This window comes from Lagopus leucura, unplaced genomic scaffold (assembly GCF_019238085.1).
Source record: "Lagopus leucura isolate 7727_CA_CO unplaced genomic scaffold, USGS_WTPT01 Super-Scaffold_100014, whole genome shotgun sequence".
In the NCBI taxonomy this organism is placed as follows: domain Eukaryota; kingdom Metazoa; phylum Chordata; class Aves; order Galliformes; family Phasianidae; genus Lagopus; species Lagopus leucura.
In genome coordinates this window covers 1,849,041-1,861,703 of record NW_024962268.1, presented here as the reverse complement: position 1 = coordinate 1,861,703, position 12,663 = coordinate 1,849,041, and the positions used below count along the sequence as shown (strand labels likewise).

The window sequence follows — 12,663 nt, the reverse complement described above, 5'->3', positions numbered from 1 at the left end:
AACAGATCTAAGAGCTCTGCTTTTATTTTCCCCTAATTATGCTTGGTTAGATGTTTTAACACTCACTTTTTAGTAGCTGATAAATACTTTGTGCGTCCGCTCATGTGTCAGTCCCAATGCTCAGTCACATTCAGTCAATTTGTTTGCACTGACTTCTGACAGCAACCTTTAATGCATGTGGGACCTAACACAATTATCTCTAGCTATGAGGAAATCTTACAGCAGTCAGCAGGAGCATTCAATGAACAACGATTGCAGAGCACAGTGTTTGATCTGCCTAGTACTTCTCTGGTGCCAGGGAACAAAACAAACCATGAAATACAAGAAATCCCAAAGAAGCAAGCGAAAAAAAACAACCCCCAACCTAAACACAGATTGAAGTAATTTTTCTTTCTTTCTCTTAGGAACAGAAAGAGTAAAAGACTTAGAGATGCAATTTATCATTATTCATGCAGATGTGCAATACAGTTTTCCCAAGAGCTTTTCTGGATCCACAGCCCAGCAGCTATAGATTGCAGATATGCTGCTTGGTAGCAGTGGTGTTAGGTTTTCAGTGTTTCTATTTTGCTCCCAGAAATGACCTTTTTGAAATGCCCACAGAACTTCAGCTTCAGCAAAATCTGACGAAGACAGAATAGTTGGGAAAAATATCACAAACTAAGGGACAGAAGCGTATTTCAAAAATCATTACTACTCTTTTACTTCATATTAGATAAAGAGCGTACGTCAGCCAAGTTTGGTGACTGAAATACCTGAAATAAAAAGGAATAAATTGCAGAGTGATTATAAAACTTAGATAAATTCAAATTTTTCTCAAATTCATTTTGAAACGTACTACCAGACTTCCAGAAGAAATCATGTTGTATTACAGGAGCTAACAAGGCTTGAAAAACATATTAACCATCTATTTCTCATTATTTTCTGAAGTTTCCAAAGGCCAACATATTTTCTGTATTTCAGGTTTGTAAACACGTTAGGTAGTTTCAGGCATTACATTATACTTAATGGACATGAGACTACACGAACACTCTTAAAAAAGTAATAACATCAGGAAGGACTGTATTTACTTTCCACTATAAAGATAGAATGCAGCTTTGTACTGTGGTTAAAAGGCCAGCTTTGAGGAACTACCAAAAAATTTGGTAGATTCTTTGACATCTTTCCATGTTATGCTTCTGTTGATGCGACACCCAATACAGACATACAGACCAAAGCCAAACTCTCATCTGTTTCTGACCTGAAGAAAGCTTGCAGTCCTGCTCACATAAATTTGTGCATGCTAGAAGATGCAAACACATCCTCTTTATCATACTATCTTATTTTAAAATGGTTTTTAATTATAATGTCTTAATAAGAGTAGTTGTGATGCTTACAAACAAGGTACAAGAAGAGCAATTCTTCAGATGACTTCAGACTGTGTCATTTACCAGAAACGAGTTTGCCCCACTTCAAATTACAGTAAGGTAGTTACTACCAGGAAAGGCCTCTTCTTAAAATTGTTCTTAATACATATTTCCACTTTCTCTCTCAAGAGCAACACACAGTGTGGTTATAATCTACAAATACTAAACGCTCATTAAAATGTCGATTATATACTACCTGAAAGAAAAATATCAAAAGGATTTACATGAAATTTAGTTGCACAAGCACACAGTTGTGAGAATACTCTGATCATACCAAGATCATGAGACACAGATAGCTGTATAAAATTTTCTTATATTCTAACATTTTCTAATCTGACAAACTAAATGAAAGCCAGTATGACTGCAATAATTAAAAAAAAAAAGGAATATGTCATACCTTAACAGTGCATGTAATGCAAAGCAATATAACAAAGGGTAGTAGAGCAGCTGAATGTTGATTATTAGAGCCCCACTCTCGTGCTGCAGTGCAGAAGGGAAGTCCTTTAGTTTCAGCTCTGTACATTGCTGATTCCATTAGCATTCTGCTGGCTCAGTCCTGAGCCGTCTACAATAAACATTCGCTGCAGAAGTGAAGCCAGGAAAGTATAGCAGACTGACATATTAAACAGTGAAGTATTCTTTGGGTGTTTCTTTATCAATCTTTAAGTATGTTATTTTAAATTCCACAGGTAGACTATAACCCAGAAGGAAGACATTCATCTTATTATTTCCTTGACAATTCATATGTATGAAGATGTCGCCCTAAAAGTTTCAGGCAAGCATGTCTGTTTTTTGCCTCTGGTCTCATTTTCTCAGGATGAGGCAGAATGTTATGGCTTCTACAGTTAACTCTGCACTCTCTTATCTATGCTAGGTGGTGGTGCAGAGGCTGCTACTTGTAACCCTTTTCTCATGCTTATTAACATGCTGAATGTGTTTTATATCACTCTTTCTTTGAGCATGTAAGAAAGCTTCCCTCCTGTCATTGGGAAGAACATTTATTTCCTATAGAACTAAAAGCAAGCAAGCAAACAAACAAACAAACAACTACAAAGAAAAAAGGAACAAGTCCTTAATATCACCTTAATAATTAGCCTGATGGAAGATCAAATGTGCCTGACTGCGACCACAGGTATGTTTTTTCTTGTCTGCTTTTCTGCTTTACTATACTTGAAGTTTACTACACTTACTACACTTGTTCCCTTCTCTGCATTGAAACTGGGGTTGCACTTTTTTGGATTTGTGTCTGCAGATTCATTTTGGTAAAAGTACGGTGAGGAAAGGTGAAATAAAGAATAAAACTTCCTACAAAAGTATGTTCTTAAAAATAAATGTACTTGTCCCTTTTAAAAAAATGTTTAAGTGCCATAGAGTTATCCACTGTGACTTGGTTTGCTTGACTTTAGGAACTAAAGATTTTGGCCTTGCTTTTATTTCTTCGCAGTCATAAATTGTATGGGAATGACCTTCCAAGGTGTCTGCAGGCATGAAAATGTCAGTGTCAATACCTTTCCCTCCTTCATGGTTTTTTTCTGGTGACTGGTGGGAGATGGGCAGAGCAAGTCAATCACTACAGCTGCTCTGTGGGAAGGAGATTACTCTACCTGGACTTTGATGAAGCAACAGTGTTCGGAGCACTTGGCTTAGTAAGTTCCACAAAGAGGGTTGGTTATCAGCAGGAGACAGTTTCCCTCTGCCCTTCAGTTTCATTCTAGCATCAGATGAGGCAGTGGCAACAGCATTCATTCAAGGACACTGGCTCCAGCTTTGAGTGGTAGAAAGGCTGCTGACAGGAGGACCTGAGGTGAGATGAGGAAAGACCTTTACATCTACCTGTGCGACCTGCTGTAAGGAACCTGCTTTGGCAGGGGGGTTGGACTTGATGATCTCTGGAGGTCCCTTCCAACCCCTACAATTCTGTGATTCTGTGATTCTGTGATCTCCTGCTCTCCTTGCAGTACCGGCAGGCTCAAAAAGTGTCTTTCAATCAGAATATCAAAGCCACTTTATTAGATAGTGAAGCAGTGATGTGGTTGTTTGTGACCAGCATCTTAGCTTTGCAGTCCCCAAAACTAAAAGTGAAACCTGCTGTGTGAAGAAGCAAGGGACATCTGTGACAATGAGGTCATGTACCCTCTGTGGCCTCTGAACATATGCTGAGGAATATAGGCATTCTGCAATGTACTACCAATAGAGAAAAACAAAATTATGTGTGGTAGCAGTCTTCTGGGTCTCATGAATATTGAATACCTGGCAAAGAAGTGAATAAAACAAACGTTAATAAAACTACTTCAAAATAAAACCTTGTTTTTTCAACTACTAGACTAGACATTAATTTGGTTACTTTCTGTGCCTCCCTACTTTCCCTATGCTTGGTATACACTAGAACTCTGTTCCCAAGGGATTATAGAGTACTTCATTTACAGCACGTTCCCTAAGTGCATTGCATTCTTTTGCTCTTACAATTAACCTCTCGCTACCAGGAAATGCTGGTGATGCTGTAAGGCCAGGGATCACCCGCAGCACCTGTACTGCTCTGTCAGCTGCTGATGTACTCAGTCAAATCTTCCAGTTGCTGAATACTAAAATGAAAGATTCTCCACTCAGACTGCTGCTAGACATCTTCTGGGAATAGCGTCAAGAACTGTGTGAAGGCACACAGGTGCCAAAGTACTTCCTATGTTGGTTTGCAGCTTTTCATTATCAAACAATAAAAGAAGCAATCTTTATTATCTGTATGGGGTAGGGTACCAACTTGTCCTCCTACTAACAATGGATTTACAGCTGTAACTCATTTTGCCTCAGCAGCATTCATCTAGCTGTCAATCCCACAGCAAAATCTGGATCCACATTTCATAGGAAAGAGCAATGCAAAGTGTCTTTTTTTTCCTGCCTGTCACAGAGCACGGCGCTGAGTCACTTGTCCACAAGCAGCACTGCCTTAGGTACCATGTTACAAAGCAAACTGAAAACATAGACCCTATGGTAGCGTCAAAGTTTTTACATGCAAGAATGTCAGAATGAAAACAGATTATTGGGAAAAAAAGGGAACATGTATTCACTATAGGTGGACTTCAAATAACAGATAAAGGTGGGGGAAAACACACAAGTGAACAAAATCACTGTGGAGCACAATGGACTAAACTTATCCTAAGTATAACTGCAGCCAGCTGGCCAGTATCTGTTTGTCAGAATTTGCTTAATGGGGAAAGAAAGAAACAAAGCGAAGTACAAAATGTATTCTAGAACACAGCATGTAGTTTTTGCTTGGAGAAATCAGATGGCTTCCACACACTGCAAATCTTTGAGATAAATTATGTGTTACTGCAACCCTAATATAGAGATACGATCCTTATCATTTTTGTGGCCCTTCTTGTCCCCCTTTTTATTCAACAGCGTTTTGTGAATAATCCACTGCTATTTTCCTACAATCACACTGAAGAGGGAGTTTAAGAAATCTATTACCATGGAAATAAGAACTGTGTACTCATGTATGTTCATTCCATATATGACTGTTCCTTGTCTGAAGAAAAAAGTCTGCATTATCTGTACACACTTATGACTGATTGTTCTGTGTGAGATATGGGCGTCTTACTCCTAGACGCTACTTCGGAAATTCATTTGTTTTAATGCAGTTGCACATAGCAAGCTGTAAAGTAGGTTTTATGAAGCCAATAATGCAGATATAATACTTGAGGAATTCCTTTTGGTTCGGTTGTATTTATTTTTCCAAACATTTTGTTTGAGAGAAAACGAGATTGCTATCTGCTGTTTCCTTATTTTTTTGCAGGAAAGCAAAGGGTTGTTGACTTCCTCTCCCCTCCCTTCCTTCCTTCTTTCTGAAGGTACTGTACTCATCTGAAAAAAAGAGAACGAAATAATTGTTCCTGTTCTCTTTCTTAAGTCATTTGAAACACTGTCCCTGCTAGTTTTCTAAGTTTACTGCAACCTCTGCACGGGGGGAGAAAGAGAGGGAGAGAGATTACCAACACGAGAGCAGGTAGAGAGTAGGGCAAGATTCCTTCCAGCTTCAACATCTGGTAAGTTGAGTGAGAATGCTTTTATGGTTAACTTTTTAGAAGTCATATATATATATACACATATATATATATACTTTTGCATTAAGAAAAGGCATTTATCAGATACACATTTAACTGATAAGAAGATAATGATCATATACATTGACAAGCAGTATATTTATTCTACAAATGTCTCTAGTCTCTTTTTTAAGATACTGGTGATAACAACGTGCGGTTTAACAAACATGGAAAAGAAAGTGTTTTCCGCTGAAACTGATAATATTCATAACACAATCTGCTGTGCGTTTTGCATATAGTGACTCTACCAGAATCTTGTTACAGGCTTTACTCACTTTATCCAGAATGTTTCAGCAAGCTGCACTGGGCCACTGCTGAAATAACGAGAGAAGCTGTGTTGTATGAAAATTGATGTGTTTCATATATCATCTGCCACTACTGAGGTCTGTGCCAACCTGCCAACCTGTGCTACATGGAGAGATGAGTTGCTAGGTCTTCTTTTTCCTTCAGTTGGTATTGTGTTTCTGATACTATGCATTTATCTCCACTCATCTGTGTATATGAGTAGTCAAGTAAGAGTGACATTTAAGATGTGCTAGGGCAGTTCCAGGTTCTCAGATGAATAAGAAAAAAAAAGAAAGTAAGTTGCTGTTGCACAGCACGTTAACAGTACTGATCACCAGCATAGGATTTACTTGGAAGCTGTCTGTTTATTTGTCACTTGTATTGTAGATATTGATAGATTTTTTTGTTGTTAGTCATAAATGTTGCAGAACCATCAGAGCAGAGCATGAAATCAGTGATTAAATGTAAGAGTATGTTTCAAATAGTAGAAGAGAAAATCTTCCCCCTGCACTTTTATAACAGAAGGATGCAACAATAGAGGGAAAAATTAGGACACGTGTTGATTTCTCCACAGTAGGAGAGCTTGGCCATTTTCAGCCCCACTCTTTATTCAAGCTCTCCAATGTGTAGGGTGCTCTGCAGGGACCCAGGGTCCAGACAGCAGTCCTGAACGGTGGGCAGGCACCATGGGGACTGGTGGGCAGACTGACTAACTCTGTTCCTGTGGGACACTTGTATTGCTCTGCCACCTTGACACAGCCCTAGGCTCTCAGCCCTTGCTCAATGAGTGAGCAGAATGGACTTTCCTACCCCTCTGTCTGGCACATGTGTTTCAATAGGAGGGAGTGTTCTGCCCAAATTCAGACTGATTCCTTGGTAAGCTGCAGATTGCCTTCACTTTAAGTGCAGCCTGCTACTGAATGCAGCATCCTTCCAGAAGATCATAGCTCAGCCTTGGGTTGAGTTCCATCCAGTCTGGTACCAGCTTTTAGGTGTACATGACGATATTTGTCCCTTCTCTGCTAATAGCAAGAAAATGTCACGTACTGCTGCAAAAAACTTGCCACATATGTCCCTTGGCATACTTGGATTTGCATTTTGTTTGTCTAAATATTTATTCATATTAAGTAGAGGGTTTGATCAGCTGTTTTGACAATTACATGTCAAATATCTGGACACTCAGTAGAAGAGTCTCCTAAGCATTCAAAGACATTAAAGCTCTGTGTTTGGAAGTCGCTGTATTACTCTGTGGTTTTGTTTTCCTCATACTGTAAAGTGTTAGCCTGGATTGCAACCATCTATAAGTTCTGATGTAATTAGCTCAGAAGTTCAGTTTACCTTGTAGGTAGAGCTGGTTGCAGCATTTAGATACAGATCTTGTTTATGAAGACAAAACTAAACTTTAATGTATTCTTTATTTTGACCATGCATATTATAAATTCTTTCTCTGAAATACTGCGGAAAGAAGAAGATTGTCTGAAATGCATAAAAATTCGTATGTGCTCACACTCATATTAATGCTATTTCTAAACCTATTCCTTAGTAACAAGTGCAACAGGAGATCATATTAATAGGAGCGATAAGTAATTTAATAATGAAGATCAACTATGAGCTCTTAACATTCTTAGATTTCATCTCTGATGTTGCCTTTTCCTTCAAATAATATATTTTCTCCAGGTATTTGGTGCTTACCTGCTTTCCCTTGAGTATACATTATCATTAGGATAACCACAACACTGTCTAGTATAACGGTGATTTGTAACACCATCAATATCTTTCTCCAAGGCTCAGGAAGAGGTGGTTTTGGGCTGGTGTGATATCCTTTTCTCACCTCGTTGAGATATCTAAAAACATAGAAGGGTATATTCTGAGGGTAGGCTGACTATCCATCTACAACCAGCTTGGCACAAATTAAATGTGTGTGAAACAAGTTTTCAGTTACTTTCCTCAATGTGATTAAAAAGAACAAAATTCATTGAAGCAAAAAAGAATAAGAATAAAAAGAGAGATGTTCATATTTATTTTGTTTTAAAAGCTTACTACTGCTACAGCTAGAAGCCATATCTCCCTATATAACCTACATAGTCGCTCAGAACATGTATTTCTGATTGTTTAACATTTTCCTACAGTCTTCTATAAAGCCATTACTTCAATTTGATGTGTTCTCAATTATAATGAAATAAAATGTTGACAAATTTTGCTTGTTCTTCTGAAGAATGAATAAAAACTGCATACACTGACGATGGCAACAACAATATTGGAAACAATGTATAGCCTATGGAAACCGCAAGTTAGCAGTTCTGATTTGAAAAGCACAGAAACTGATAGAAGTCTTACAGTAAATGTTAGTTGACCTTTTGTACTTAAGACCAGAATCTTTCATGGGTTTTGGATGCAGAATACTAGCACTGAGTTATATTTTCATTATGTCTCCAATATAGATTTTTTACCAGGAGAGAATGTGAATCGTTGGCTTTTGATAAATCCTATTTGTTTTCTCATTCTTTCAAACAAGGACACATTTCTAATAGAAGGATGTAGAGCAGACATTGGTGTACTGAGAAGTACTAAATACATCCTACAGATTCATGCATTGGCATGTCTTTTATCTGATGTTTCTAATAGTGCCAGGTAGACATCCATTATTTAGAATGAACAAAGCACAGAGGGATGAGTAATGCAAGACAAGAGGTGGGAGAGTAAGGATTACCCCACATAGCACTTATTCTGTTTCCAATGTATGATATTATAAAACTGCAATTATAGAGAAAGTTTTCTACCTGAATTTCTACCCCTCTACTCATGCAGATTTGTCAGCAGAATATTACCCTGAAAAACAAAAGCAGTGAAAGCTGTGTATGGCAATAGGTTTTTTGTATGATGATTATTTAAGAATACAAGTCAGCCAAAGGTGTGTAAGGAAACATGGCCCTTTATAGTTGATCTGAAATTACACATAGTTTCTAAGCACTGGCACACATCCCCATGGAGAAACATGCAACAAAAGAAACTTCTCCTTTGAAGAGACCTTACAAGTATTATGTGGACTGTCACAGATAACTGGCTGGACCAATTTTTTAACACAACAAATGTTTTCAAATATATGAAATATTAAAACACAGTGAACATTTTCCTCTTAAATATAGTAGTTATCCCTATTTTTCCTTACCACCTCCAGAAACCATTGAAAAGCAAGGAATATTAGCATGAGAAAGAATTACACAGACAATATGAAAAGTTTAAAAAGAAATGAACAAGTTTGAGGGGGGGGGGGGAAGGATAGCTCATGGCTACTCTCTTTATTGTTGAAAATTTGTATTTTGAAATGGAGACTGTAGCTCTCCACTACTGTAAAAATTCCAGTGGAGTTTTATACATGATATTCAGATATTCATCCAAATAAGGTGACTAAGTAAATAATACTTGTTATTTAAAACACATGTTGAATTCCACGCTGGATATCTTTTTTTCTTTAAATCTGTCCGGCAAATGAGAGTCCTTCTTACCTGGCTTTTAAAATGCTAATGATCCAGTTGAAAATTATTATATAATCTTTGTTTAGGTTCCTACTAAATGTAATAATTCTGTGAATTGTTTTTCTAAAATAAGTGGTTTTATACTAATGCTATCCCAATCTTGATAAGCCAAACTTTTCCTTCTGAACTAACAACACCTAGTGTGTTGTAAAGACCTTCAAAGACACTGGAAGAAGTTAAGCTAAGCAGTGAGCTATGAAAAGAAAATATTTTCATGCTCTGAAGATTATGGAAAGAAATTATCTGAACACTCACATTTTTTAACTTTCACTCTTTATTTCCTGCTTTGTATGTTAGAAAGAAACATTATTAACTACCTGAACCAAGGATGAAAAAGCTATTGTTCTTGCTCTCTCTTCACTTTTCTACTATGAAAGAAAGCCAGAACACCAACACATTTTTTCTTACGCTTTGTGGAGGTGTGTAAATTCATGTGTATGAATTTTGGTTTGATTTAAAAGAAAAATCTTATGACAGAAATTATGTTTCCTGAAAATCTACAGTGTTTGTAAAAAGTAAATGTGTAAGCTTCCTACTTCCTAGTTTCTTACACCTTATAGAAATGTCAGAATGCAGTGAACACTTAGAAAAGAAAATGTCAGTTGAATCTGAGGATTCATTTATTACAACACCTTCAAGGTAAACCAAGACTCATACATGGATAACATCACTTTTCACTAATGAGTTAGAGAAAGGTAGAACTGAATTGAAGCTAAAAGTACAACTATGAGCAGGGTCATATATTTCCAGTTGTTATTCTTAAACAATGCTGTACTACAAGTAATGCAAACCTGAGCCAAGAGACGTTAATTATGCAGTCCTCTGTTCGGAGGCCTGGTGAGGAATACAAACCAACAAATTTCTCTGTATATGCAGAAATTAAAGTGCTGGTGTTCCCAGAGTGAAGGATTTAAGAGAAGCCGGTGCAGGGGCTCTAGGATGGGACAGGTGGCTATACTTCTTTTCAGGGAGCAGCTTATGCTTCCCATGCCAGACACAGAGCGCACAGAACAGCAACCATTGTGTTTACTGGGAGTGACAAGATGATTTCCAGTCTCCTTTTTTACTGGTTTCCCAGCTGTGAAAAACCCATTTATGCTTTAATTTTCAGAGTTGCAGTGTAACTCTAGGCAATTTTTGCAGTGATGAAAGACTTCTTGTTTTATGAAGGGTTCTATGTTGTTTATGCTACTATACATCCGGAACAAATGTTTGAGATTCAAAGGTTTTGTATGGTCTTTGAAACTGGAAAGACTTGGTGTTCCTACTAACACTCAATCTGCTAGATTTAAACCAAATTTAAATTGACCCACTACAAAGATATCAGGGAAGAGTACACTGTGGAATATAATTGCTATTTCATGTTTTGTCCTCTCTCTTGAGTTGGTTTCTAAACCAAGTATCCGCTTGTGTTACAGCTCCATAGAAAATTTATTTGAAAACACTCTTTGACACAGAGTCTTTCTCTATTTGTCCGCTTTCTCTTACGGATACCTAAAAATAGTGTAATAAAAACAGCACCAGAAGGTGAAGAGAAAAGGATGTTTCAAGAGCATTCATTAGCTTTCTCCATCAGGGAAAAGCAGAGATTGTTGAAACCATCTGGGAGGCTCTAGCACAGTGTAGATTGATTTGCTAGTGTAGATTTCTGGAGCTTTAATGACATCTAGTATTAGTCTGAAACTATTATTTTGTAACAGGAATTACACAAAACTATATTGGTCCTCCTGGAAGAGCAAGTTGATCAAAATGTGCTCCTAAGATTTACCAGTATGGCTGTTACATAAACACTTCTAGGTGACACTTCATTCACAATATGTAATCAGCAAGATTCCCACAACTATTACATGCCTGTAGTTAGCACATTAATATGCTGTAGAACAGTCAAAAGTATCAGAGAGTTGTGTTGACTAGCTCCTCCTCCAAACCTCCTCTATGCCAAAAAGAAATCAAAACAATAATCAAATACTTTTGATCTCATTAATTATTATTATCTGTTTTTTCCTTATCCCACATATTGGGAAATCTTTCTAACTCTATCCATGGGTAAAGCCTTGAGTAGAAGATGCTTGACTCTGTAGGCAAGTGATCAGGACTCCGAATTTTCTCTAACGACTTCAGAGATTTTCACTAGGTTGTTCACTACCAGACTCAGAAAAAAATGCATGTGCAGGCACATGGTTCACACAGATGTTTACCCTTAGGTACTCTTCCCCAGGTCATTGCATACTGTTTATAGAAATGGATTAACTTGCCGTTCCTATCGCAACACAACAGTAATTCCTATCTAATCTTCTAGGTTTTTGTATATGGCACTTGGCATATCTTCCAGGTAATGAGGTCCAAATAGAATAATTTTTCTTCCAGTTTATAGCCAGGATTTGCTTGAGAAATTCACAGTGGTTGCATGGACTTTTGGTTTCCTTTTTCTACTGAAGAGACTCAGAATTGAGTTAATTGTCAATACAAGTGTTTGCTGTCTCTAGTGGTGAAGGATTAGTATTAAAGTGGTTTTAGGAATGTTGGAAATTTCACATTTCAAACTTCAGTGTTCATTTCAAATTTCAACATTGACTTTCTTCTTTTCTTCTTTCTCCCTTTTTTTTTTTTTTTTTTTTTTTTTTTTTTTGTTTGTTTGTTTGGCAAAAATTAATTTCTTATTTGTTTGTAACTTTAGACTCTTCCAGTATCTGCTGATGACATTTGGATAAGTCTGAGCTGCCATTCCCACTCTATCTGCTAGTTTGCTGAATTCAGTAAAACTGGCATTTAAAATCTGTTTCAATATAACAGTTAACCTTAAGAACTCCTCCCTGTTAGTTGATTTACACAGAGGTTTTTCTCCAAGTGATTAAAATCACAGAAGCTATCTGAAATTTGTTTTAAATTTCAGATTTCTTTAGTTGTTGAAACAAATCAGTTATTTTTAATATGTTCTAGAAGTTAATAAAATAGTTAAGTGCTATATGCAGGACACATTTTGAGAATCAGAGTGAGAAAACATTTACTTCTTGCTGTTCAGTCAGTGCAAAGATTAAAGGCGAAGGGCAAAGCCAGAGGGGATTACCATAAATTACTTCCTTGAAGACACTTCATGTAATAGTCTAAAACACTGTTCAGTAATGGAACTGAAAAACTAAGCACATTGTTCTTCAAATAACATGAAATAAATGGATTCTAAAAAATTAGTCCTCACTTGCTTGCAATTAGGAGATATATGTGAAGGTGATCTTTCTCTGGAAAAGAAATACATATTTTAGTTCTGCATGGTTTGAATGCTTTAATACAGATTTTATGCCCTGGCGGTCTGGAAAGCAGTACTTCCTAGGCACAGCACAAACA

At 37.1% G+C, this 12,663-nt stretch overlaps 1 protein-coding gene across 1 annotated transcript in view; it reads left to right on the top strand.

The window, feature by feature from the left end:
* Positions 1-5,294: 5,294 nt before the first annotated feature.
* The window catches only part of ZNF366 (zinc finger protein 366), a 35,701-nt gene continuing 28,332 nt past the window's right edge, over positions 5,295-12,663 (top strand). The window contains exon 1 of the mRNA XM_042875409.1: positions 5,295-5,443. The gene's annotated coding sequence lies outside the window, so the exon portion shown is untranslated. The remainder of the gene's footprint in view (positions 5,444-12,663) is intronic.